The sequence below is a fragment of the Lolium perenne genome, chromosome 1 (genome assembly GCF_019359855.2).
Source record: "Lolium perenne isolate Kyuss_39 chromosome 1, Kyuss_2.0, whole genome shotgun sequence".
Classification (NCBI taxonomy): domain Eukaryota; kingdom Viridiplantae; phylum Streptophyta; class Magnoliopsida; order Poales; family Poaceae; genus Lolium; species Lolium perenne.
This window is the reverse complement of record NC_067244.2, coordinates 234,155,834-234,181,584: the sequence shown is the minus strand read 5'-3', so window position 1 is coordinate 234,181,584 and position 25,751 is coordinate 234,155,834.

Genomic DNA, 25,751 nt, shown 5'->3' with positions numbered 1-25,751 from the left:
TAGATCATCTACTATTGTAATGAGACTGGATCATGTGATCCCTTGTTGTAAGACAATTATGCGTTGTAATGAATGATGTGTTGTGATATTAATCTATTATGTCTCGCAAAAACAATATTCCTGGGATTGCGATGAATGGCATAATAGGCATCTGGACTTAAAAATCCGGGTGTTGACAGATTATGACCAAGAATATATATGTAGCTTCATATGCATCGATTTAGAGATCTAGCTATTTTCTATATATTATGCATTTAAAAAATTATATCGCAATTTCCACCATGATTCGAGCACCACAGCCTCCAAACGATGCCGATGCCAATGCCGATATCGGCATGGTCAGAACGGCTATGCTCGCCGCCACTGCTAGGTCACCGTCGGGATGCACCATGTTTAGCATAAGATTCACTTTAGATTAAGCTGCGAAAATAGTCACATGCCATTGGCTGAGGCGGCCCCACAGAGCGGCTCTATATGATATTCTCTAAATAAATAGACGACCCCAGCGGTCATTGGCTACGGAGGCCCCACGGAGCGGGAATATATGATTTTATCTAAATAAATAGATGACCCACTGGTCATTGGCTGCGGCAGCCCCACAGAGCGATAATATATGTCTTTTTTTGAAAAATAGACGACCCCACTGGTCATTGGCTGCGGCAGCCCTATAGAGCGGCCCATTTGTCATTGGCAGCACCGCGTATACAATCAGGAAATAAAACGGCTCACGCGTCAGCGACAGATGGATGGCTACCCGTCAGCACGAGACGGTCAGAGAGGAACTGACCTCTGTGCAGCCCCACCCGTCAGATTAACGGTAACGGTAAGGCCTCTGACCTGACGGCAACCCTCCCGTCCGAGCGTCTACGAGGGGTTTCAAACTAGAGGGAGGGGAAAACTGAAGAAAAGTTAAGAGGCTGGGGAAAACTGAGCACAACTAACGAACCAGGAGCACGAGAACAAAAAAACCCAAAATTAAAATACTATTATTTATTTATTCAAGATTATTATTACATCATTACTTTTGTTTATTAAAAGAATTATTTGGAATTCAAACAATAAATAAGTGTGACATCGTGACCAACATGTTAATAGGATTGATATGATAGTAGTATCAATAACATGCGCGCAAAGCACTTGGAAGTGGGAAGAAGGAACTCGGAAGTTAAGCATGGTAGTGCTGAAGTAGTTTGAGGATGGGTGCATAGCGGGAAGTTTGAGCACGAGTAAGTAATTTGTCTAGATATTAAGTGTAGTTAGAGACTAAACTTGTCAAATAACTCAAATACTAGAAATTCTGAAAAAAAAATAGAAAAAAAGTTGTGGAAAAAATAGAATTTTTTTTGGATAAAACAGTCCCGGTTGGGACTAAAGAGTGCGGCTTTAGTCCCGACTTCGTAGTTTCGGTTGGGAAACCAGGACTAAAGGCACTTCTCAACCGGGACAATAGATCCGTTTTCTACTAGTGTTGGCAGGTACAAGGTAGTGACTCCCAGAAAAAAGAAGCGAACAAAGGATCAGTGTCGGTAGCGAGGCATGCAACAATGCTACATCTACGAGCAGTTTGTTACGCAAATCAATCTACGGGACTACGTGGAGGTGGGAGGGGAATCACGGCTCCTACATTCACGGAAGGCAAGCTGATTTACACAAACAGAATTCAACCACCTAATCCCGTAAGGAAAAGGCGTCATATACCTCCGGGTCGCCAACCGCACACATGTCACGCACGAGTGATAAAATATGTAGGACCCACCACATGGATATTCCGGAATGGAAATGGGATGAAATCGGAATGGATTTTGTTACTGGTTTACCTATGACCAGTAAGAAGAAGGATATGATATTGGTAATTGTTGATAGACTTACCAAAAGTGCTCATTTTCTAGCAGGTGAATTAGAAGGACACTTCTGAGAAGCTTGTGGATATATATGTCAAGGAAATAGTTAGCAAGCATGGAGTACCAAAGAAGATAGTCTCAGATAGAGGTTCGATCATCACGTCAACATTTTGGAAACAACTCCAAGAAGATCTGGGATCCAAGTTAGATTTCAGCACAACTTATCACCCACAAACTGGAGGACAGACGGAAAGAACCAATCAAATACTGGAAGATATGCTTAGGGCTTGTGCACTAAATTTTGGAGGATCATGGGAAGACCATCTACCATTAGTAGAGTTCTCATACAACAATAGTTATCAAAGTAGCATTCAAATGGCACCGTATGAAGCACTATATGGAATGAAGTGCAGATCTCCAATCTGTTGGTTCGAGATGGGAGAAAACAAGGAGTTTGCACCAGATTACATCAAGGAGAAACAAGAAGTCATCAAAATTATCAGGGATAGACTTAAGATAGCTCAGAGTCGACAGAAGAGTTATGCCGATCAAAAGAGAAGAGCATGGGAACCCAAGGTGGGAGACATGGTTTATTTCAAGGTTAGCCCTAATGAAAGGACTCAAAAGATTCGGAGTAAAAGGAAAGTTAAGTCCTCGCTATATAGGACCATTCAAAATACTTAGTAAGAACAGAGGAACATCTTTTGAGCTAGAACTACCCAAGCAGTTGAGTTTGATTCACAATGTATTTCATGCGTCTCAACTCAGAAAGTGCTTAAAACACCTGATGATCATGTGTCACATGAGGAATTAGAACTGCAATCACACCTAACCTATGTCGAAAGACCGGAGAAGATATTGGAAGTGCATTGGAAGAAGCTAAGGAATAGGGCGATCAAATACTGCAAGATTCAATGGCAGCATCATCCTGAATGGGAAGCAACTTGGGAGAAGGAGGACGATCTCAGAAAATACTACCCCGAGCTATTCAGGTACCTCAATCTTAACTTCAGGATCAAGTTTCTGTTAAGGGGGATAGGCTGTAATAACCCAGAACATAGGAACATCGAAGGGTAGATTTAGAAATGGGATGTGCATTTCATCGCAAAACGAGGGAAATTTTTGCTCCTTATTGCAACTAAACCTAAGAGGGATCGAGGTTCTCTCTCAATTGCAATTAGGGTTAGGCAATGTGAGTTATGAAATTTTGACATGATCTATTTTGTATCTTGTTGAATTTGGGAGTTGATTTCATTTGACAAGTTATATTGAATTTATAACTCAAAGAAGAAAGGATAAACGAGATAGAATTTGAATTATGAATTTATAATTCAAATGCATTTCATAATTCAAACACATTTCATAAATTCAATTCACTTTGAATTTCAAATTGAAATATAAATACACAAACATTCATAAATAAAAGATACATACACAAATTGAGCTCATAAGTAAACTTTTAGCTTTATTGATCATACACACACATATACAATTCTCTTTACAATATTCTTATTACAAGAATTGAATGAATTATAAACAGAAATAAAAAGCAGATTACATCAATTGATCCTATACTAAAACCCTACACTAATGACTTGGAAGAATTGCTTCCTAGGTCATATTCACCTTCGAAACCTGCAAAATAGAGAGAAAGGATATACAGGGGGTTAAATGGTAAGTCAGTAACCAGCCAGGGGTGAACCAAGTGTCAGAGACACTTGTGTTTGTCCAAAATTCTGGACAGCACAAGGATAAGATGAAGCAGACCAGCCCTGGACATGCACAGAGGGCTCAAGTTTCACCAAAGTGCTTCATATCTCATGAACATGATGTGCAAGCAACAGCACAACACCATAGCTGAGTCACCAGCCAAACTAGGGATGTGTGTCACAGCCAGAGAAGAAGCACAGTAGGGATAGATAGGGTAGAAACCCTAGAAACCAAGCATCAGTCGACCAGATAACCATTGCAGCAAGCAACAGCCATAGAACAACAAGAGTTCATCCAGTTCTTGCTCAAGAACAACACAAGCACCAACATAAACCATTTATCCATTCAGATCCAACCAACCAAAACCCAACATAAACCATGGGAACATGAACAAGACCATCAGGAGCTAGGAGGAGAAGGACAAGTCACAAAACCATCAAGCAAATGCTCCACAGCAGTCAAGCTTATCTATCTAGGGGATGAAACCAGGTATACCAAGTTCCTGGAGAGGATCCAGTGGATCCAATCCATCATTTATGCATGACACGGGTCATAATTTGAGCAGATTCTCAAGGGGATTATCATCACTTGGTAATAACCAAGGATCACCGGAAGAAAAAGGGAGCCAATAGAACCTAAACCATCTAGATACTATTTTTGTGCATATGAACAAGAATAGATGCACAGTTGTGCACACAAGCAAGAACACATGCACAGTAAGCATCAGTAGAGATTTATAGGTTATAAAAGCTACCAAGGACCACCTAGTAAAAACCTAGCTACTAAACCATCAGACAAACCCAAGATTTCTTCACAGGCAAGCATAATGGTATTCATATCATGTATGATGTCCTATTATGCAAGCAGAGATGAGTAGCCAACAAGATTTAGTGAATTGTGTGAGCAACCAATCTATAGTAAAGCTACAATGGTCACATCAAACACAAATCCATCCATTTAACCAAGTATATAAGCCATCACTATCCATAAATGGATTCAGACTTGTATCATTTCCAAATTAATTGATGGAAATGCTAAATCATGCACAACAAGACATTAAATCAACACTGCATAAGCAGCTTATCCATAAATAATTCATTCAAGCATAAATGTACAGTAAACCATGCTTGAACAGGATAATAGTATCACTGAGAGACAACATTCACATGAATCATTGCTTACTAGCAATAGGATCTTGTCCAATGAGCTTTGGACAATAACAACAACAACAACACATACACACACTTGTGTATTTGCCAGAGCAAGAATAAGTCACAGTAATAGCAGATAATTTCTTCAAATAGCCAAAGAGTAAGCCAGTAACTAGCTACTAGCATTTAATTGATTAAATGGATCAATTAGATCAAGCCAAGACATAGCAGAGCATCATAAGCACAGGGAGCCAGTAGGCATAGGCATAACATCAACAAGCTTAGGGGTAGAGCATAGCATGCGCAGCAGCACAGCAAGCATGGCATGAACAGCAAGAACAACAGCATAAGCAGTAGCATAGCAAGCATGGCAGCACATCAAGCTTAGCAGCAACATACGCTGGATAGCAGCAGGCATAGATCTAGCAGAGGTAGAAGGAGCAGAAGAGGTAGCCACAGGAGGTAGAAGAAGCAGAAGTGGTTACCTGGTGAGGAGCGGGCGGCAGTAATGGCGGCACGGTGGCACAGGCCAGCCATGGCGGCGCACCACCAGTGAAGGCGGCGAACCACCAGGAACGGCGAGGAAGCACAGATCGACGGAGATCACCACGGATCCGTCGGCGTCTACGAGCATCGCACACGCGCACGAGCGATCGAGGACGAGATCGAAGAATCTACACGGACGAGCAGATGCGCCGTCACGTGTTGCGTCGTTCGAGCACCACGGCGTGCCTTGGTTCGACCGGAGCTGGCCGGAGCACGGCGGCGACCATGGCAGCGACTCAGTAGCCACGCGAATCGCCTGGGGTTAGGGTTTTGCGAGCGAAGCGGTGATGACGAGAGAGAGAGAGTGAGATGGGCCGAGAGACTCGGTGCCACCACACCGTTTTGGACTGCCTTAGTGGGCCGTCCAAACGGGCCAGAGTAGTGGGCCGGCCCAATTGGGCCAGTGGGTATTTTAGTCTTTTCAGTTTTTGAAATAACCCTTGAATTTTACCGAATAAAAATAAATGGAAAATACCTCTAAAAATCCAAGAAAATAGGATTAATGAATAACAAATTATTCTTAACAAGAATAAAATAAGAAATGGAATTTGTTATAAATTTTTAAATTCAAATTTAAACTCTAAATTTTAAATTGCAATTTTCTTTGGATTTAAAAATCAAGGAAAATTCAAAAATGAATTCAAATAATTTCAAAGGGAATTCTATTATTCTAAGTCATTTCTTTTAAGGTTAAAGATTTTCCAAAAAAGGGAAAAATCGTAATAATTCAAAATTGATGAATAATTCCAAAATAAGGAAAACCCTATTTTCAAATTACATATTTGAATTAAATATTTTCCAAAGGAAAATATAAACTATATTTCATTCTTTTCTTATTAGGAAAGAAAACCATGTTAAAGTACTTAAAGAATTATAAAGTACCGCCAAAGGCACAAATCCTTAACTCAACCCTAAATTTGTAATAACCATGTCGGGGTAAGGTATTCAACATGAAATAATACATCCATTCATTTGGACCTTATAACATTGCATTTACCGGATAATGATGCTTCTTTACAGAACCCGAGGTTTAGGTTCAATCCAACACTTCGAACTGCATTATCTCGCAGTCACCAAGCAAGTTCACTCTTGCTCATGTCACCTTGATTATTTTATACCAATTTACCGCAAAAGTACTATACTTATAATTCCTGCATTGAAAACCAAATTTTACTTTTCCAATTATGAATATGGCTATGTGGTGGGCAATGGAACCATGGTATGTGTTGATATGGTGGAGGTTCCATTGCATGGGTTTTATAAATCTAGGACTAATCACCAATGATGTCTAGTGATTCTAGCGCCGTACAATTCGCGTTAACCATAAGATCTATAATGGATCTAGGGAAGCCAGATGTATCTTTTCCCTCTTGCATATTATTAAGGTACTCCTTTTAATAGAGCACCGGAGCAAAGCATTAACACTCCGTGAAAACATGTGTCCCTCACATCACCGCCATCCCCTCCGGTTGTCCCGATTTCTGTCACTTCGGGGCCTTTGGTTCCGGACAGTGACATGTGCATACAACTTGTAGATACAATCTAAGCAATAAGTATAGAGCTTAAATCTAAGATCATGCCACTCGGGCCCTAGTGACAAGCATTAAGAATAACAAGATTGCAGCAACAATAACTTCACAAACTTTATAGATAGACTAATCATAATGTATCATCCATCGGATCCCGACAAACACAACACCGATTACATCAGATGAATCTCAATCATGTAAGGCAGCTCATGAGATCATTGTATTGAAGTACATGGGGGAGAGAATACCAACTAGCTACAGCTAGAACCCGTAGTCCATGGGTGAACTACTCACGGAGCATGATGGAGGCGATGGCGTTGATGGAGATGGCTTCCGGGGGCACTTCCCCGTCCCGGCAGGGTGCCGGGACAGAGACTTCTGTCCCCCGAATTGGAGTTTCGCGATGGCGGCGGCGCCTCAGTAACTTTTCTGGAGTTTCGTCAATTGGTACTGCGTTTTTAGGTCGAAAAGGGTTTTATAGGCGAAGAGGCGGCGCAGGAGGGTCGACAGGGTGGCCTCACCCTAGGCCGGCGCGGCCAGGGTCTGGCCCGCGCGGCTCTATGGTGTGGGGCCCCCTGGCTCTCCTCCGACTCTTCTTCGGTGTTCTGGAGCCTTCCGGGAAAAATAGGAGGTTTGGCGTTGATTTCGTCCAATTCCGAGAATATTGCCCGAACAGCCTTTCTGGAACCAAAAACAGCAGAAAACAGGAACTGGCACTGTGGCATCTTGTTAATAGGTTAGTTCTGGAAAACGCATAAAAACATTATAAAGTGCAAGCAAAACATGTAAGTATTGTCATAAAACAAGCATGGAACGACAGAAATTATGGATACGTCGGAGACGTATCAGCATCCCCAAGCTTAGTTCCTGCTCGTCCCGAGCAGGTAAATGATAAAAAGAATAATTTCTGTAGTGACATGCTACTTACATAACCTTGATCATACTATTACAAAGCATATGAAATGAATGAAGTGACTCAAGGCAATGATCTATAGTTGCTAACAAATAGATAACATATAGCAAAACTTTTCATGAAGAGTACTTTCAAGACAAGCATCAAAAGTCTTGCACAAGAGTTAACCCATAAAGCAATAGATTCAAAGTAAAAGCATCGAAGCAACACAAAGGAAGATATAAGTTTCAGCAATTGCTTTAACTTTCAACATGCATATCTCATGGATAATTGTCAACACAAAGTAGAATAATAAGTGCAATAAGCAAGTATGTAAGAATCAATGCACGGTTGACACAAGTGTTTGCTTCTAAGATGGAAGGAAGTAGGTAAACTGACTCAACATAAAGTAAAAGAATGGCCCTTCGCAGAGGGAAGCAGGGATTAAATCATGTGCTAGAGCTTTTTAAGTTTTTGAAATCATATAGAGAGCATAAAAGTAAAGTTTTGAGAGGTGTTTGTTGTTGTCAACGAATGGTAGTGGGCACTCTAACCCCCTTGCTAAACAGACTTTCAAAGAGCGGCTCCCATGAAGGACGTTATCTCTACCAGCAAGGTAGATCATCCCTCTTCTCTTTTGTTTACACATGTACTTTAGTTTTTATTTATGGGTGACACTCCTCCCAACCTTTACTTACACAAGCCATGGCTAACCGAATCCTCGGGTGCCTTCCAACAATCTCATACCATGGAGGAGTGTCTATTTGCAAAATTAAGTTGCTTACTGATGAATCAGAGCAAAACATGTGAAGAGAATTATTAATGAAGTTAATTAATTGGGGGCTGGGAACCCCGCGCCAGCTCTTTTTGCAAAATTATTGGATAAGCGGATGAAGCCACTAGTCCATTGGTGAAAGCTGCCCAACAAGATTGAAAGATAAAACACCACATACTTCCTCATGAGCTATAAAACATTGACACAAATAAGAGATAGTAAATTTTGAATTGTTTAAAGGTAGCACATGAAGTATTTACTTGGAATGGCAGGAAATACCATGTAGTAGGTAGGTATGGTGGACACAAATGGCATAGTTTTTTGGCTCAAGGTTTTGGATGCACGAGAAGCATTTCCTCTCAGTACAAGGCTTTGGGCTAGCAAGGTTGTTTGAAGCAAACACAAGTATAAAACGGTACAGCAAAACTTACATAAGAACATATTGCAAGCATTATAATACTCTACACTGTCTTCCTTGTTGCTCAAACACTTTTACCAGAAAATATTTAGACCTTAAGAGAGACCAATCATGCAAACCCATTTTAACAAGCTCTACAGTAGTTCTCCACTAATAGGTTTAAACTACATGATGCAAGAGATTAATCATGATCTACTTGAGAGCTCAAAACAATTGCCAAGTGTCAAATTATCCAAGACATTATGAGGCATTTTCTTTTTCCAACCAAATAACCATAACAGCTTCCAACTTTTATCATTGAACATTAAAAGTAAAACGAAGAACAAGTGTTCATATGAAAAAGCGGAGCGTGTCTCTCTCCCAAACAAAGATTGCTAGGATCCGAATTTATTCAAATATAAACAAACGAAAATAAAAGCACACAGACGCTCCAAGTAAAACACATAAGATGTGACCGAATAAAAATATAGTTTCAATAGAAGTGACCTGATAAGTTGATGAAGAAGGGGATGCCTTGGGCATCCCCAAGCTTAGATGCTTGAGTCTTCTTGAAATATGCAGGGATGAACCACGGGGGCATCCCCAAGCTTAGACTTTTCACTCTTCTTGATCATATATCATCCTCCTCTCTTGACCCTTGAAAACTTCCTTCACACCAAACTTCTCATAAACTTCATTAGAGGGGTTAGTACTCAAAAAATTTGAATCCACCTTGGTCCTGTAGTGACACATTGCAAGAACTCAATAAAACATTAGCTACAGCTCTCCACGTCTAGAAAACCTCGCTTAAAGTCCACAAGAGACAATGCAAAAAACAGAGACAGAATCTGCCAAAACAGAACAGCCAGTAAAGACGAATTTTAAATAAATACTTCCGTTGCTCAAATCAGAAAACTCAAAACTAATGAAAGTTGCGTACATATCTGAGGAACACGCACGTAAATTGGCATATTTTTCTGAGTTACCTACAGAGAAAACATCCCAGATTCGTGACAGATAGAAATCTGTTTCTGCGCAGAAATCCAAATCTAGTATCAACCTTCGATTAGAGGCTTCACTTGGCACAACAAAACACAAAACTAAGATAAGGAGAGGTTGCTACAGTAGTAAAAAACTTTCAAGACACAAATATAAAACAAAGTACTGTAGCAAAATAACACATGGGTTATCTCCCAAGAAGTTCTTTCTTTATAGCCATTAAGATGGGCTCAGCAGTTTTAATGATGCATTCGCAAGAAATAGTATTTGAAGAAAAAGAGAGCATCAAGAGGCAAATCCAAAACACATTTAAGCCTAACATGCTTCCTATGCAAAGGAATCTTGTAAATAAACAAGTTCATGAAGAGCAAGGTAACAAGCATAGGAAGATAAAACAAGAGTAATCTCAAAATTTTAAGCATATAGAGAGGTGTTTTAGTACCATGCAAATTTCTACAACCATATTTTCCTCTCTCATAATTATTTTCAGTAGCTTCATGAACAAACTCAACAATATAACTATCACATGCAGCATACTTTTCATGATCCACAAACTCATAATTTTTATCAAGTTCAAGAATAGTGGAATAAAAACTTTCAAACTTACTTTTATTAATAATATAACAAGGTAGTTGATCAATCTCAAGAGATATGGGACTCATAGAATAAGTCATGGACTCTCCAATCCCATTTTCATTAGTAGTACAATTAATAGTATCAAGTAACATAGGACCATCATCTAGAGCTTTATCATAAACATTTGCTAAGCAAAATTCTTTAGTACCATGCATTTCGACATCAGGCACAAACAAAGCATTATCATAAGATTTATCAAAGTAGCATGGATTATCATATATAACAGTAGCATAATTATTCTCACAAGTTTTACTTATAGGAAATATTTCAAGAGAATCCACAGGAACATAACATTCAACCTCTTTCGGTAAGCATGGAGGACAATCAAATAGTGTAAGAGATAAAGAGTTACTCTCATTAGAAGGTTGGCATGGGTAGCTAATCCATTCTTCCCCCTTTTGTCCGTCGCTCTCCTCTTCTTTTTCATCCAATGAGCTTTCAGGTTCATCAATTTCCTCCTCTTTTTCATCCAATGAGCTTTCAGGTTCATCAATTTCTTCTTCCACCGGTTCCTGCAAATTGTGGGTGCATTCTTGTGCATTAATGTGTCTCTCTTTATAATCAAGGATATAAGGATTCCTACTATAGCATTCTAGGCAAGAATTAAGGATAGTAGAGACATAATCTTTAAGGTCCTTACAAATAGCACAAGTTTCATAATTCTCAACCATGAAGGATTCTATCTCGGAGGCTCCCATAAATAAGACAAATTGTTCTACCTCTTCGAACCCATAATGAATATAGCAATTCCGATTATAGCTCTTAATAAAAAATTCCTCACTAAAGCCACATTGAAATTTAAGATGTTTAGTATCCTGTTGAGAGCAACAGTTTATATCATGGCGTCTAAGCAAGATTTTAGCAATTGTATTCAATTTTTCTATCATAGCACTCATTACTTTACCAGTTCTTGATTCTCTGTAACAATTATAACATTCCATAAGCTCCAAGTAGGTTGTTGGTTCTCCCATGACAGCAGTTTTAATTTTTCGGTTTTTCAAATTTTTATGGATTTTTGGGTATATGAGGAAAATAAAACAAAACTGAAATAAACTAGACAAAAGTAAACTAAGCAAAGTAATACTAGACAGAAATAAACTAAGCACAAGTAAACTAGGAAAAAGTAAACTAAGCAAAACAAAATAAAATAAAATAAAAGCAGAGAGAGAGGTAGAGTTTACTCCCCAGGTGAACTTATGAGTAGAGCTATGCCTCCCCGGCAACGGCGCCAGAAAACAGTCTTGATGACCCACAAGTATAGGGGATCGCGGCAGTCTTCGAGGGAAGTAAAACCCAAATTTATTGATTCGACACAAGGGGAGGTAAAGAATACTTATAAGCCTTAACAACTGAGTTGTCAATTCAGCTGCACCTGGAAAAGCACTAGTAACAGGGGTGATGTGAAAGTAGCAGTGATATGAGAGCAGTAGTAACAGTAACACAGCAGCAGTAGCAGTAATATGAGAGCAATGGCACGAGAAGATAGTTGATACTACTTCCAATGACATAGAGAACAAGTATATAATAATGAGAGATGGACCGGGGTTCCCAGCTATCTTCACTAGTGGCAACTCTCCAATAACAAGTGTTGGGTGAACAAATTACAGTCGGGCAATTGATAGGATTGATAAGGCATTAAGAAAGAACATCAAGATTATTAATTATGTAGGCATGTTTTCCATATATAGTCATACGTGCTCGCAATGAGAAACTTGTACAACATCTATTGTCCTACCAGCCGGTGGCAGCCGGGCCTCAAGGGAAACTACTGGATATTAAGGTACTCCTTTTAATAGAGCACCGGAGCAAAGCATTAACACTCCGTGAAAACATGTGTCCCTCACATCACCGCCATCCCCTCCGGTTGTCCCGATTTCTGTCACTTCGGGGCCTTTGGTTCCGGACAGTGACATGTGCATACAACTTGTAGATACAATCTAAGCAATAAGTATAGAGCTTAAATCTAAGATCATGCCACTCGGGCCCTAGTGACAAGCATTAAGAATAACAAGATTGCAGCAACAATAACTTCACAAACTTTATAGATAGACTAATCATAATGTATCATCCATCGGATCCCGACAAACACAACACCGATTACATCAGATGAATCTCAATCATGTAAGGCAGCTCATGAGATCATTGTATTGAAGTACATGGGGGAGAGAATACCAACTAGCTACAGCTAGAACCCGTAGTCCATGGGTGAACTACTCACGGAGCATGATGGAGGCGATGGCGTTGATGGAGATGGCTTCCGGGGGCACTTCCCCGTCCCGGCAGGGTGCCGGGACAGAGACTTCTGTCCCCCGAATTGGAGTTTCGCGATGGCGGCGGCGCCTCAGTAACTTTTCTGGAGTTTCGTCAATTGGTACTGTGTTTTTAGGTCGAAAGGGGTTTTATAGGCGAAGAGGCGGCGCAGGAGGGTCGACAGGGTGGCCTCACCCTAGGCCGGCGCGGCCAGGGTCTGGCCCGCGCGGCTCTATGGTGTGGGGCCCCCCTGGCTCTCCTCCGACTCTTCTTCGGTGTTCTGGAGCCTTCCGGGAAAAATAGGAGGTTTGGCGTTGATTTCGTCCAATTCCGAGAATATTGCCCGAACAGCCTTTCTGGAACCAAAAACAGCAGAAAACAGGAACTGGCACTGTGGCATCTTGTTAATAGGTTAGTTCTGGAAAACGCATAAAAACATTATAAAGTGCAAGCAAAACATGTAAGTATTGTCATAAAACAAGCATGGAACGACAGAAATTATGGATACGTCGGAGACGTATCACATATCAACGGACCTGGTGGAGCCTGACTGGGTGTTGGAGATAACACTACAGTAGGTTGGGAAATCCTTTAAAATCCCCATCCGTGTGGATGAGAGGTTCTATCGTCTATGAGGGATTGTCCGTAGTACACCGGGGGTAAAGCCGTATGATCGCGAGATGTCTACCGGGGGTGTATGGATGGACAAAAGGGTGGGTATGCAAGGTCGCGGAGAAGGCAGTGATTGGCTTGGATCTTACAACTGGCCCCACATCAAGGAAGTGTGGATGAGAAACGCGTCTCGGTTGGTATCAAGGATAAGTTCTCTTATGGGAAAAGTAACGCACCTCTGCAGTGGGTATCAAACTGTGGCAGTCACTCCTTGTTCCGGGAAGGGAACTACGAACGCGCCAGGAAAGGAACTCCATGAACTTATGTTCAACCTGTGAAGGCTGGCATGCATAGTTTTCTAAATAAAATAAATCTTTTGAAGAAATGTTTGCGAAACATGCATTGCCCGGAGATTTTCTGATCAATGGTCGTAGCTAGTACATCAAACACATTTTCCCTTTTGAGCTTGCTGAGTACCTCTGTACTCACTTTCTTTCGACACCCTTGCTAGACTATGAGAATGAAGTGGAGGCCACTAACGGAGCACCGGAAGGCGACTACGAGCTGGTCTTTGAAGAACCTGATCTGTCCGGAGGAGTGGAAGGCGTGGACTATGGGATAGTCTACATGCCCGACAACAATGAGGCGGAGGAGTAATGTCATACCCTAGTGTCATAGAGCCGAGCAGCGTAGAACTTACCTAAATAAGTTGCTGAGCTCAGTTTACTATTTATGCTGGTTTGTTATGAATTTAAGTAGTATCTTAGGGTGTTCTCATCGGACCTGTGAGAATACCAACTTGTTAAGTCTGTGATTGTAATATAATCTCGAGTGTTATGACCTGCAATGTTTGTGTTGTACCACTCTGAGGGATGTGATATTTGTGAAGAAGTCCCTTCATGAAGATCATATCAACGACTTGTATACTGCAAAATGCAGTGGTATGCTGGGTGACATAGATATCCCCAATGGGCCTGCCAGAAAAGGTGCCCGGGGTTTACTGAAGGCCCACGAACCGAAGAATATGAAGACTCGGAAGCCCAATTTGTATTTAGGAAAGATAGAATTGTATTAGGAAATATAGAGATGTGTAACTTTACGGGTCGAACTCAGAGAGTCTCCCGGAATATGTAATCTTGTGTAACACGAAACCCTCGGCTCCGCCTCCTATATAAGGGGGAGTCGAGGGACGAAGAGGGGATCGATTCATTGTCAACAGAACCCTAGTTTTCTATTCGTCGAGTACTTTTCGGCTGAAACCCTCGAGATCTACTTGCCCTCTACTTCCAACTAAACCCTAGTCTACGACTCGTAGGCATTGATAAGTTAATACCTTATCAATTGGCGCCGTCTGTGGGAATTAGAGGAGACAAGGAGCTGATCTCGATGGCACGTTCAAGATCGTCGACTTCTTCGACAGCAAGCAACGTGATGGACAGAGGTAAACAGATCGAAACTGATCTAGTCGCTTTTGTTCCTCACCCGCCCTCCCGTTTGGATGCATATGCGTATCTGGAGGAGCCCATGGAGATGACGTTCAGAAAGTTCAACTTCCGCGTCGAGAAAGAAGGGTCGTATCGTCTCGAGTTTCCGTCTCCATCGGAATTATCGACGGTCGATTACGATTCTTCGGACTCATCGACATCAATTGAGACAGGCGATGAAGGGATTTCATTGCCACGCTTCATCAACACTTTGGCAAGTGAAAAAATCGCCAAGATCTTCAGCGACATGTCCTTCGAGTCGTCTGCGGACTCCAATATAAGCAGCGATTCTGACAGTGTCGACAGTTTCGGCTTCATCGACAAATCCACCGCTGTTGGAGAGGTCTTCACCGGTCTATATGACGGTGTCACCAATCTCGACAAAATACAAAAAATAAAGTACCATCAGATCTATGTGATCGGGGAAACAAGCCGACCTCAGGAGGAGACATCTGAACACTTCGACGAGCTGGGAAATCCGTACGTCGACCCCGCTGATCTTACGCGAGGTCTGGGAAGCAAATATGCCGGGCCTGGAACGCGGGAGATGGTGCAATTTCCGCAGGCAGTATGGGATAGAGTTGCGAGAGCCATTGATGGCACAGAACCAATGACTGTGATCGCGACAGCGGAAGAGCTACAAGCATATCAATATCGACTTGCACGCGCTAGGCGACAGCTCGAAAAACAAAAAATCGAGTTGGATAGGAGGCAAGAAGCGGCTTCATCATCGAGCAGGCGAAGAGCGGAGCTGAGTCGACAATCAGGTACTTCGGGAAGCAGTCACAGGCAAGCTCGCAACAGGGCAAGATCTCGACTACACAATATACCTGAAGCTGAGAGGGAAAATCTAGTTCGAAACTGTTGCGGTCAGAAACCCACCGGCGAGCAGCGACGGGCAACACAGTAGAGCCGGGAACAACCTAGGGCTGCGGCTGGCCCTGGTCCCTCTGAGCGACGGCCCGCAAGGCTTCTGGTACGCACGCGCCGATGCTGGTGCAAGGGCGTGCCACCTGACCTATACCTGGTCAGGAAGGTGATGGATGATGCCTCGCATAGTTTCCTGCATGGCATACACGTAAACATTAAATACGAGCCTTGGTCGGCTCTCAGGTTGTCCTGTGAATTGGCTCAAAGAGCCGATCCACCCATGATTCGTACGAGGTGCACGAATATATGGTGGTCCTGCTTGATCGAAATAAAGCTAAAACGACCTACTACGATTTAGGGTTTTCACCGCATAATCGGAACATCCTACTCGTGATTGAGCCTCGCGGCCACGCACGGTGATCGTAAACCGACCCTAGACAAGGCCTAAAAACCAACACGAGGTTGATCCTCGGAACATCCTGTCTAGGGCTAGCGAACTACACCCTACGTGCCACTGGATCCTTCAACCCGTTTGTAAGGCCTAACTATGCAGATATTAAACTAATCCTTGCAGAAACAAGGAGCAATCATAACGGATCGGATCTACTGAATAACGATCAAGCGGGGTGCCGCCCCTACACCTAAGATAGGTGTAAGGGCGGCTAGACGTCCCAGGGTTGCACGACGATAGCATATGATACGATGAACAATGCTAACCCTAACACGTCTAAGATAACTACGTTGCTCGCCATCAAAAAGGCTTCAGTACGAGCAACGCATGGACGGCGAATAAACTTGTACTGCCTAGATCGCAAGAAGCGATCTAGGCAGCATGATGCTTACCCAGAAGAAACCCTCGAGACAGGGGAGTTGGCGATGCGCCTAGATTGGTTTGTGGTGAACGTTGATTGTTGTTTATTTCATAAACCCTAGATACATATTTATAGTCCGTAGACTTTCTAACGTGGGAATAATCCCAACCGTGTACGAGCCAAACTCTAACTAACCGACACGTATCCTAATATGTTACAGATACACGGGCAAACTAGCCCAAACTTTACATATAAGGCCGATTCACGTATTTCTTCATGTATATTCTTCAAGCCCATCTTGATCGCGGCCCACCTCTGACTTGGTCAAATTCTGGTGATAACACATGCCCCCCTGGTTTTGGAATTGATAATTCCAAAATCACTTAGTCTTTTCTTCGTCGGGTCATGTCGTACCAGAGCAGAACCGTCGCAGTATCCTTCATGATGACGCCTTGCCTTCTCAGCTTCCCTGCACGATTTGACAACTCTCTGGCACCACTTCCTCGGAAATTGCTGCGGTATTAAACCTCCGCTAAATCCCCTTTATTTAACCGCACCGAACAGTTCGCCTCTTCATCCCCTTGCTCTGTTCCGGCCATCGGCACCCAAAAAATCCCCAATCCAGAGCAATGTCTTCCTCATCTTCTTCCTCCGGACTTTCCTACCGGTCTTCCTCTTCCCGCGAAACACCGGAGGACATACGCGCCCCGAAGAAGTGGGATCAGGAGGACCACGCCTCCTCCGTTTGGTCTGAGGACGACAAGTCCTTGACCAGCGGAGATGAAGACCTCCAGTTCCTTGCTGATGGGGAGCTGGAGCCGGAGAGCGAGGATGACTTGTTCTCCTGGGACGATTACACCTCTTCCGAGGAAGAGGAGGAGGGGGAGGAAGAGGAGGAGGACGACACCTCCTCCGACGAACCGCCGGCCAAGCGCTTCTGCCCCTGGCCGGGGAACCTCAGCGACTTCGACAGCGATGATGATGCTGACGAGGAGGAAGAGGACAACGAGGGCCCTGCCGGCGGCCGCGGCAGCAGCGACGAGGAGCTCGCCGGCAGCAGTGCCGACGAAAACTCCGACGATGAGGGCAGCGACGGCCCGTAGAGTAGGGTCTACTAGTATAGGCCTAGTAGTAGTAGATTGTCCCATCAGGCCCTTCTTTTGTTCTTCCTCCCTTGAGCAATCGGCTCCATCCTTGTAAGAAATCCCCTCATTAATGAAGAAATATTTCCCCCTCAACTTTGCCTTCTTGTTAATTTTGCCGATTGTCAAACGAAGTTGTTGTACAGAGAGCCGATGGCAGGGCATCGGCTTGCGATAATTGCCTATTCACACGGTCAAACAGGTCTCATCCGTGTCCACGCCATCTTCGAATTTCAAACGTACAGCTTCGAGAAACCTAACGAGAGAATCATCTCAAATGCCATGGGTCCTAGCTTGGGAATGACCTGCTAACCTGCCCAATGAGCCGATGATAACGCACCGGTCCCTCACAACTCATCCTTCATCTCTCCGAATGACGACTTCGAGATCTGATGTACAAAGGGTCAATGATGATGGATCCCCTTTCAGATTCCTTCCAGCAGCTCTGGTGGTCTTCTCCTGTAACAATCCACCGCCTCTGAGGAAGGTTATGATGCAGGGCCAGCCGACGACCCTCCAATCGGTTCCCAAAACAGAGTGTCTACCAGATTAGCTGCCCCCCGAGCCTCAGTCAAGGCGAGGATAACGGTGAGGATGTTCAGATCATCCACCATGCCGAGCCAGCCAAACTTGCCCCCATCGATCGCCTCTTCTTCCGTCAAAAGCCGATATCATAGATGAATCACTGACGGCGTAATGAGCAAAGACCAACATGCCTCTGACAGTACTGCTGAACTGGCGATCTTGAAAAAGGGGTTGGAAATCCTTGAACTGAAGATCAACTTGGTGAACACGCGGCAGGTAGACCCTGTGTAATCTGTGCTAGAGTCGATGTCCGTGCATCGGCTGTACATCATGAAATTTTTTTACTGGCCGATTTTCTATCGGCCCCCAATATCTCACTGCGCATGTATCGCACATGTTCATCCGATTAGGTGCCCCCCGAGCCGAATCTGCCAGGTTACTGCGGATATCGGCTCTGTAGTTATCCAAGGCACTGCCTTTGAGCGTCGGCTCTGTTAGGACCAATGTTTACTTCTTCCAGCTCACCAGCCGACGTAAACCCGCTGCCCATTAGATCGACGTTGAACACAGGCAGAACGTATGTTGAGGATAATTTTGGCCGATTACTGGAATCGGCCTCCATGTTGATTGAACCGCTCAATGAAGGCTTGCAATGTTCCTCCATAGATCCTTGGGGCCGATCCCAAAGATCGGCCTTGCCACGTTTGTTCATAGGTTTGCTCTTGCTATACTGTCAGGCCGGTGGCTAAGACCAGCCTAACCCCGTCCTTCGTGACGTCGATGCGCTCGCAGTCGTCCAAATTGATGCCTGAGAGTGGCTCTTGGCCTGCTGCCTCCCAAACGTTCATGTCAGCCGTTGAAATCTCGGCTGAGTCATCTGCATGGACGACCTCTACTTCATCTCCATCCCACTGTATTACGCATTGGTGCATTGTGGATGGAATGCAACAGTTGGCGTGGATCCAATCTCTTCCTAGCAGGATAGCATAGGTGCTCTTGCTGTCGACAATAAAGAATGTCGTAGGGATGGTTTTCCTTCCTACGGTCAGATCCACGTTTAGAACACATTGGGCGTCAGACGTTTGGCCGTTGAAATCGCTCAATGTCACATTGGTCTTGATCAGATCTAGACTAGAGCGTCCCAACCTACGTAGCATGGAGTATGGCATTATGTTGACTGCCGCTCCGGTGTCCACCAGCATCTTGTTGACAGGCTGCCCATCGATATAACCTCGCAAGTAGAGGGCCTTCAGATGCCTGTAGCTTCTTTCTCGTGGCTTCTCAAAGATAACCGGCCGTGGGCCGCAGTCAAGTTGTGCCCCAGGTGCTTCGTCTAATCCTAGAGCGCTAAACTCCGTCGGAAGGATGAACACCATGTTTGTGCCAGCCGATGTTTCATCATCGGCTTTCTTCTGTCTGGGACGCCACTCTTTCTTTTGTGGCCGACCTTCTTCGTCCAGGGTTCGCTGAATTTTAACGGCCAGATCAGGCCGCGCCTTCCTCAACGTGTGCAGGTATAACCTTTCGGCTTCCTCCAGCCCACGTAGTCGCTGAACCCTACGCTTTTGGGAACGGCTGAGTCCATCAGGACACCACCTTGGCCGGTGGTACTTATCTTCTTCTTCATCATTGTCTTCCCATTCCTCGAGATCTTCTTCTCGAGAGGACTCAGCGTTCTTGTTCCGAGGCTGGAGAGGCCCTAGACGCTTGAACACGGACACGTTAGCTGCATCCTTCTTCTTCTGTCTACATTCTGGGCAGTTGCCGATTGTAGGCAATCGGCTCATTCCTGAATCCCAGCAGTGCCTGAAGAAGGGACAGTCCCAGTGCCTATCCACGTCGTCTTGCTCTCTTGCCTTTTCCTTGGCGTGGCGCTCATATCTCTCCTCGTCGCACTCCCGCCGACGATGCCTCCTGGCGTCCCTAGCCAGGCGATCCCTTTCATCATCGTCGCTGTATCGTCGGTGTTGGTCGTATTGACTCACGTATTTGTTGAGGAGGTGATCAGAGAGGGGTCGTTGGTATCGTATATTCTTCACTTCTCCCCCTGTGACGTAGCGCTTGCCATCATGCCGGAGCCAATCGCCTGGAGCGGCTTCCTCTGTGTCCTTGCTACGAGAGCAGCTGCCCTCGTCTCCATCCTTACCAGAGTGGTGTCCAGGTCCTACCATGTTGATATTGCATGAGAATCCTGGCTGGCCCGCTCCTGGGTAAGTGCACTCCACCATGTTAACGGCGGGGAAGGGGTGTGTGTCGACTTTCATGGCGTACTGGCTGAAAATTAGACGCCCTTGCTCTATCGCCATTTGGATCTGCTGACGCCACACCCTGCAGTCGTTGGTGGGATGGGAGAACGTGTTATGCCATTTGCAGTATGGCTTCCCGTTTAGCTCCTGCGCCGTGGGGATCTTGTGGCCTTCGGGTACCTTTAGCTGTTTCTCCTTAAGTAAGAGGTCGAAAATCTGCTCAGCTTTGGTAACGTCGAAGTCAAATCCTCTGGGAGGACCTTGTGGCTTAACCCATTTGCAGGACATGGGGCTTGCCCCCCGAGTCCATTCGGCCACTGCTACCTCCTGATCTCCCGCAGAGCCTTCATCTTCATCTGCCTCAACCAGGACCACCGCACGCTGGAATTTATCCTGGTAGACATCTGGGTGGCGCTGTTCATATACTGATAGCTTCTGCACCATGTGCGCCAGTGAAGGGTAGTCTGCTTGGGAGGCCACGTCCTTGATCGATGATGCGAGACCCACCACCGCCAATTCGACTGCTTCTTTCTCAGTCAAACGAGCCGAATAGCATCGGTTCCTAACGGTCCTGAAGCGCTGGACGTATTCTGACACTGTTTCTCCGCGCTTCTGACGTACTTGTGCTAGATCGGCTATGCCGGCCTCGGAAGCTTCTGAGTGAAATTGCATGTGGAACTGCTCTTCCAACTGCTTCCAAGTCCGGATTGAGTCTGGTGGCAGCGATGTGTACCACCCGAAAGCCGATCCTGTGAGGGACTGTGCGAAGAACCTCACACGCAGCTCATCTGATGCTGAGATCGTGCCCAGCTGTGCCAAATATCGGCTCACGTGCTCGATGGAGCTGGAACCATCTGATCCATTGAACTTGGAGAAATCAGGGAGCCGATATTTGGGTGGTAGTGGGATCAACTCGTACGCATTGGGGTACGGCTTGGAATAGCCGATTGTCCTTCTTTTCGGCACCATGCCGAACTGGTCCCTCAAGATGGTACTGATCTGATCCGCGGTGCTGGCTGCCGGAGTTGAACTCTGAAGATTCGCCGGAGTAGCATACTTAGCCAGCCATGCTTGCTTTTCCAGCTCCGAGCCAACTGCAGGAGCTGCGCTCTGGAGGTTTGTCGGAGTGGCATACTTAGCTAGCCACGTCTGCTTCTCAAGATCTGTTCCCGAAGCCCCTCCTGTTGTTTCAGAAGTCCCTGCTGTTGCAGCCTGGTTTGCGAGTGCCCAGTTACTGCAGTCTGGCACGTATGTGCACGTGTATCCGTGAGGGATCTCCTTAGGCGCCTCATGCAAGAACTGGTAGTCACTAGGGTCACCACCGATCTTGTAGACGACGTATGCCGGTGAATTCGGCACTTCTGGCGCTGCCAGCGCAAATGGCAGCGGTGGACGGGACTGGAGTGGTATTTCTCCTTGGTGAGTCCCGCGAGCTGGTCCTGACGGAGAGTACTGATGCCTCATGATTTCCTGGATCACCCGAAGAGCGACATGCTCCAAAGTGTTCACCAGGCTCTCAGAATGGCGGTGCAGCGAGTGAGCTACCATGAAGTTGATCTCCTAACGCAGGGACCTGGTGCGTTCTTCTGACGGGGTGGACAGGTCCACTCCATCGAGCGAGCCTTCAGGGGTGAACCCTTTCCACCTGATGCCATGTGAGCGGGTTCTGTGAAAAGAGCCGATGAGGTCGGCTTCGGGGAGTGCTTTGACTTCGTCGTATTTCTTCTTGAGCTCCTCGGTCAGGTCGTTGTACGTGACTGGCGTGCCTTCCGCCATCTCAGATGTAGATGGCGATGGGGTTGATGTCGAAGATCGTCCCACCGGGCGTGCCAGAATGTGTTGCGGTCAGAAACCCACCGGCGAGCAGCGACGGGCAACACAGTAGAGCCGGGAACAACCTAGGGCTGCGGCTGGCCCTGGTCCCTCCGAGCGACGGCCCGCAAGGCTTCTGGTACGCACGCGCCGATGCTGGTGCAAGGGCGTGCCACCTGACCTATACCTGGTCAGGAAGGTGATGGATGATGCCTCGCTTAGTTTCCTGCATGACATACATGTAAACATTAAATACGAGCCTCGATCGGCTCTCAGGTTGTCCTGTGAATCGGCTCAAAGAGCCGATCCACCCATGATTCGTACGAGGTGCACGAATATATGGTGGTCCTGCTTGATCGAAATAAAGCTAAAACGACCTACTACGATTTAGGGTTTCACCGCATAATCGGAACATCCTACTCGTGATTGAGCCTCGCGGCCACGCACGGTGATCGTAAACCGACCCTAGACAAGGCCTAAAAACCAAAACGAGGTTGATCCTCGGAACATCCTGTCTAGGGCTAGCGAACTACACCCTACGCGCCACTGGATCCTTCAACCCGTTTGTAAGGCCTAACTATGCAGATATTAAACTAATCCTTGCAGAAACAAGGAGCAATCATAACGGATCGGATCTACTGAATAACGATCAAGCGGGGTGCCGCCCCTACACCTAAGATAGGTGTAAGGGCGGCTAGACGTCCCAGGGTTGCACGACGATAGCATATGATACGATGAACAATGCTAACCCTAACACGTCTAAGATAACTACGTTGCTCGCCATCAAAAAGGCTTCAGTACGAGCAACACATGGACGGCGAATAAACTTGTACTGCCTAGATCGCAAGAAGTGATCTAGGCAGCATGATGCTTACCCGGAAGAAACCCTCGAGACAGGGGAGTTGGCGATGCGCCTAGATTGGTTTGTGGTGAACGTTGATTGTTGTTTATTTCATAAACCCTAGATACATATTTATAGTCCGTAGACTTTCTAACGTGGGAATAATCCCAACCGTGTACGAGCCAAACTCTAACTAACCGACACGTATCCTAATATGTTACAGATACACGGGCAAACTAGCCCAAACTTTACATATAAGGCCGATTCACGTATTTCTTCATGTATATTCTTCAAGCCCATCTTGATCGCGGCCCACCTCTGACTTGGTCAAATTCTGGTGATAACACTTGACATGTCCTTTATGTCATAGATACAAGGGGAAATATTATTCCCAAAACAGCAGAGGCTGGATATATGGCGACTCAAGCTTTCATCCTGGCGTCCAAACCACCTCCCGGAGATCCACGGGAAGCACTGTATAACAAGGCCATGGCTGGAGTTGGAGCCATGGGAACAACGTTCGCCAGCACGCCTCCTGAAGGTTCTGCAAGGCAACATAGTCCACGACCTACTACGGTGGTGCAAGATCCAGCAAGAGCGAGTGGATCAAGAGACGCAGCAACCCAAGCGAGGGTAGATAGAGCACGACAAGAAAGAAGGGAACGTCGGCAGTCACCAGTGGATGATGAGGATCTGTGTGGGCTACCGTGCTTCACGAGGCGAGTCCGCAAAACTCGAGTTCCATCAGGATTTAAACTACCCGATAATTACAAAAAGTTCGACGGCCTGCAAGATCCTGAGGATTGGTTAGTTGATTATCTTGAGACGGTGAAACTTATGGGTGGAACTAGGGCAACGGCCATGCAGAGTATCCAAGTCCACCTAAGTGGCGCCGCACGATTGTGGATAAAGAAGCTATCTCCTGGATCTATCGACAACTGGGAAAGTTTCGAGGACATCTTTGTGAAGAATTTCTGATCCACGTGCAAGAAACCCGCGTCATTGGAGCAACTGAGGGCTTGCAGACAGAAGTACGATGAATCAATGAGGACGTACATCCAGAGGTAGAACATCATTAAAAACTCGGCAGAGAACATATCTGACGAGAGGGCGATAGATGCGTTCGTTGCTGGCATTCGAAGGAGAGATTTTGTCGAAGATTTGGGGAGAACCAACCCAAAGACAATATCAGCACTCATGGAAATAGCGAGTCAGTGGGCGGATGGAGAATATGCTGTTCACAATAAACGACACAAGTCACCTAAGGAGGATCGTAACCGAAATTTTCAAAATAGACGACGATTCCCTCGACAATTCTCAGATTACGACACTCCAGGCCAAATTTCGGCTGGTTTTCGAGGCAACAATGGAGAAAACAATAGAGATGATTATCAAAAAAGTGGCGAGCAACGCAGCGATTACAGGGACGGTTCCCGTTCCAACAGACAAAATAGTGGACCAAGGTTTCACAGACCGTACGTATCACCCGAAGATCTCTTGAACGGACCATGCCAAATGCACTTTTTCCTCGACAGCAATGGAAAGAGGCAGTCAGGACATCTGCAAAAGGACTGTCGAAATTTCCAAGCAATGATGAGATATGCAGGGCAAGCTAACACGCAAGCAATAAATAGAACCCCTTAGGGACCAAGGAGCGAGATTCACCTCCCACCTCCACCCGCAATCACAGATGAGAATCGACACCAGTTGCAGTTGGCGGCAACTCCTAAACCAGGACCTTATATTAACACTAATGGTGCGGTCTCGATGATTCAGAAAGGAACGTCATCCAATAGAGCTCGGAAAGTAATATCACGACAAGTTTTCATGGCAGAAAAGATGCCTCCACCTACAATAGAGTATTTGAACTGGTCAGGACAAGATATCGGCTTCACCATCGCGGATCACCCGCAACAGGTTCCACGACCAGGACAATCCACCCTGATATTGCCCGCAGTAATCGCCGGATTTGACGTTTCGCGAGTCTTCATCGATGGCGGGAGCAGCCTAAACCTCATGTACGTAGATACATTGAGGAAGATGAACATATCTCTGGCAAACCTATTACCAACGGACACACGTTTCCATGGTATCACGCCGGAGAAGCCGAGCTACCCATTGGGAAAAATCAATCTTGATGTTCAGTTTGGAACCCGCGAAAACTACAGAATAGAGAGATTGGAGTTTGAAGTCGTGGATTTCCCATCGCAGTACCATGCTTTGTTGGGACGACCAGCTTATGCAAGATTTATGGCAGTACCACACTACACATACTTACTTTGGAGGTTGCCTGGGCCTAAGGGACCAAGCACATTAAAGGGAAGTTTTGCGATGGCTGATAAGTGCGACAAGGATTTTCATCGATTATCAGAAACTTTCGGGATGCAAGCAGAGTATATGGCGTCGAGGTTAACAACAGACTACGATGTATTGCCAGACACAGGGAGGCCGCTCAAGGAGCCAACCTTTAACACCACTAAGGATTCTAAGGAAGTGCAGATCCACCCGAGAGATCCCAAGAAAACGACATATATTGCAACAAACATGGACCTCGCATAGGAAAGCGCGCTCGTCGAGTTCCTCCGTGAGCGCTGGGAAATCTTCGCATGGTGTCCAACTGACATGCCAGGAGTACCCAGGGAACTTGCCGAGCACCACCTAAACTTGGATCCAGTAGCAAG